This window comes from Aethalodelphis obliquidens, unplaced genomic scaffold (genome assembly GCF_003676395.1).
Source record: "Aethalodelphis obliquidens isolate GAN/ISIS:26980383/991018 unplaced genomic scaffold, ASM367639v1 scaffold74, whole genome shotgun sequence".
NCBI lineage: Eukaryota > Metazoa > Chordata > Mammalia > Artiodactyla > Delphinidae > Aethalodelphis > Aethalodelphis obliquidens.
Window position 1 is genome coordinate 6,428,385 of NW_020838018.1, and position 3,494 is coordinate 6,431,878.

At 40.8% G+C, this 3,494-nt stretch overlaps 1 non-coding gene across 1 annotated transcript; it reads right to left on the bottom strand.

Moving 5' to 3' along the window:
- Nucleotides 1-639: 639 nt before the first annotated feature.
- On the bottom strand, nt 640-742 carry LOC113612315 (U6 spliceosomal RNA). The gene has a single exon (XR_003429807.1). It is a non-coding gene; the product is annotated as a U6 spliceosomal RNA (small nuclear RNA).
- Between the last annotated feature and the right edge of the window lie 2,752 nt (nt 743-3,494).

The window sequence follows — 3,494 nt, forward strand, 5'->3', positions numbered from 1 at the left end:
AAAAGCTTTCAAGTTTCATTAGGTCCCATTTGTTTATTTTTGTTTTTATTTCCATTTCTCTAGGAGGTGGGTCAAAAAGAATCTTGCTGTGATTTATCTCATAGATTGTTCTACCTATATTTTCCTCTAAGGGTTTTATAATGTCTGGCCTTACATTTAAGTCTTTAATCCATTTTGAGTTTATTTTTGTGTATGGTGTTAGAGAGTGTTCTAATTTCATCCTTTTACATGTAGCTGTCCAGTTTTCCCAGCACCACTTATTGAAGAGGCTGTCTTTTCTCCATTGTATATTCTTGCCTCCTTTATCAAAAATAAGATGGCCATATGTGTTGGGTTTATCTCTGGGCTTTCTATCCTGTTCCATTCATCTATATTTCTGTTTTTGTGCCAGTACCATACTGTCTTGATTACTCTAGCTTTGTAGTATAGTCTGAAGTCAGGGAGCCTGATTCCTCCAGTTCTTTTTTTCTTTCTCAAGATTATTTTGGCTATTTGGGGTATTTTGTGTTTCCATAAAAGTTGTAAAATTTTTGTTCTAGTTGTGTGAAAAATGTCAATGGTAGTTTGATAGGGATTGCATTGAATCTGTAGATTGCTTTGGGTAGTATAGTCATTTTCACAATGTTGATTCTTCCAATCAAAAATATGGAATGGTTCAAGAATTTGCATATCATCATTGTGCAGGGGCCATGCTAATCTTCTCTGTATCATTCCAATTTTAGTATATTTGCTGCTGAAGCAAGCACTGAGCCGTGAAAAATTTGAGTCACTTGCTGTGCATGTTCCCAGCTGAGGTTGAGCAAGGCAACTCGCTTTCTTCTTGTTTCACCTCTCATACTGTAAATAAGTGTCCTTTTGTGGTCTATTTTGTGCCATGTTTTTTCCTTTTTTTGGTGTGGTTGGTGGTTTCACTGTTGAAAATGGAATTATCCCTTTATTTTCTGGCACTGCATATTGCTCTGGAGGCAGCTGTCAGAAGGCAGCCTGGATTTTCTTCCTTCATTTAAGGAAATTTAGCTTTAAAAATATCTTGGAATAATTTTTGTCTGCAATTTTTGGGTTCTTTATTTCAGGAATACTTTTCATCCATATGTTGTATCATTTCTGCCTGCCCTTGATATCTATTACTTTATCTGTACTCATTTTATCTTTCCCTTTCCTTCCCTTTGCATTCTCTCTGGAAGGACTTTCATTTCAAGACTTTAAATTTTCAGCCATGTCTATTCTGTTTGGGCTGTTCTAATGATTAGTTCTGTAATGATACTGTTTGGGTGCTCTGTTGCCATAGTTCTGCAATCCCTCTTTTAATCTCATTCTGTTCTTTTGACATTTTGTCTTTAATACCTTTGTAAAAAATAGAATTCATGTTATTATCAAGTCATTCCATAGCCTGAAGCCCTGGCAGGGAATCTTCTTCTGTTCTTGGGTTATGCTTTCTGTCACCTGAATTATTTTTCTGTACTCTGTAGCCACACTTCCTTTATTGGTCTTTGAGTGATAGGTTTCCACAGTCACCATGACATGCCCACTTTGTTCCCTTGCTCACATTAAGTGTGAGCAACTTTGACTGCGATGGGGAGGTCTAGGTAAATTCCTCTTAACATTTTTCCCATCTTATTGAGACATTTTTGGCTTCCACTCTGAGCCAAATTTGAGAGGTATCATGTTCTTACTGCTTTTCAGTACCCTGGTGGCTCAGTCTGTCAAAAAGTTTAGCCAGAGTGGGTGAAGTTTTGCTGGAAAACTAGAGGTCAAGTCTTTCTTTTTTTTTTTTTTAATTAATTAATTAATTTATATTTTGGCTGTACGGGGTCTTCGTTTCTGTGCGAGGGCTTCTTCTAGTTGCAGCAAGCAGGGGCCACTCTTCATTGCAGTGCGCGGGCCTCTCACTATCGTGGCCTCTCACTATCGCGGCCTCTCTCGTTGGGGAGCACAGGCTCCAGACGCGCAGGCTCAGTAGTTGTGGCTCACGGGCCTAGTTGCTCTGTGGCATGTGGGATCTTCCCAGACCAGGGTTCAAACCCGTGTCCCCTGTATTGGCAGGCAGATTCTCAACCACTGCGGCACCATGGAAGCCCCAAGTCTTTCTTCTGAGATTAAAAAGGATACCCTATGTTAGAGAACACCACATATGATCAAGGGCATATCCTACTCTTGTGGGGAAATACCCTGTGTTTTCAATCATTCTCCTGATCTAGACTGGAATTCTGAAAAATGGTGAATCCAAGTACTTTTCTTTTCTTTTAAACATTATTTATTTATTTATTTTTGGCTGGTTAGTGTCTTGGTTGAGGCATGCGGGATCTTTCATTGCAGCACGCGGGCTTTTCATTGTCGTGTGTGGGCTTCTCTCTAGTTGTGGTGTGTGGGCTCCAGAGCACGTGGACTCAGTAGTTGTGGCATACAGGCTCAGTAATTGCCGCATGTAGGCTAAGTTGCTCCATGGCATGTGGGATCTTAGTTCCCTGACCAGGGATCAAACCCGCGTCCTCTGCATTGGAAGGTAGATTCTTAATCATTGGACCACCAGGGTAGTCCCATCCAAGTATTTTTTCTGCCTTTGTTGAGATGGCATAATGGTTAGGATCAACTTGCCCTGATTTCCTTATGTAAACCATGTAGCTAATAACATCATGGGGTTTTTATGAGTCTTAAATAGAATGTTGCATATAATGGCTTATCATCGTGCTACAGATACCCAACATATGTTAGGTGTGATTATTTTATTGCAGTGAAGATTCTCTTCTGAGGGCCTCTCTTTACTTTTGCCCTGGGCTGCATACTCACCCACTCACTCTTTAATTCCGCTTCTTCCCAAATGGGGTTGCATTCTTGGGATTTTACAAACTTACTATATTTGCCTCATATCACTTTATTGAGGGTATGTATGGAGGAGGATGAGGTATATAGTATGAGCACAATGAATTATTTCCTTTATTGATTTCCTTGGAAACTACTTTTAAAAGTGTATGACATGAGGTCATATCCTATTTATTTCAGGTTGCTGATGGTGATAATTTTGTTGCTGATGTTAGTGTCAGTAGGTTATAGGGTGGGGGGTATTGTTTATCTTCCTCCATTCATCATGTCTATCTAGAAGTTCAAACAGGATTAGAGACATAGGGGAGAGAGACAGGCCCTCGAGCAGGTGTCTGAGTGAGGGAAGGAGCAGAGGTAGAAATGGGTAAGAGGAGGTGGTGAAGGGCAGAGGCTGGTTAGCAATGAAGGGAATACTGGGTGATGAACCGTGGTAGGTAGGAGACTTAAGGATGGTTGGGGATTTTGGAGCCCAGGAGGAAGAACTGAAATTAGTGGTGGATCTAATCTACTGATCTTCTATAAGACCTGGCTGTCCTGCCAGGTCACCTGTTGACATGATGTCTTTCCCAAGTGAACCTTTAGGCTGCCACAGCCACATGACCCAAAGGTTCTGACTGGGGTGCACATGCACCTTTTGCTCTTTAGTAAAACAGAGACCACCAGGCAGGAAGGCA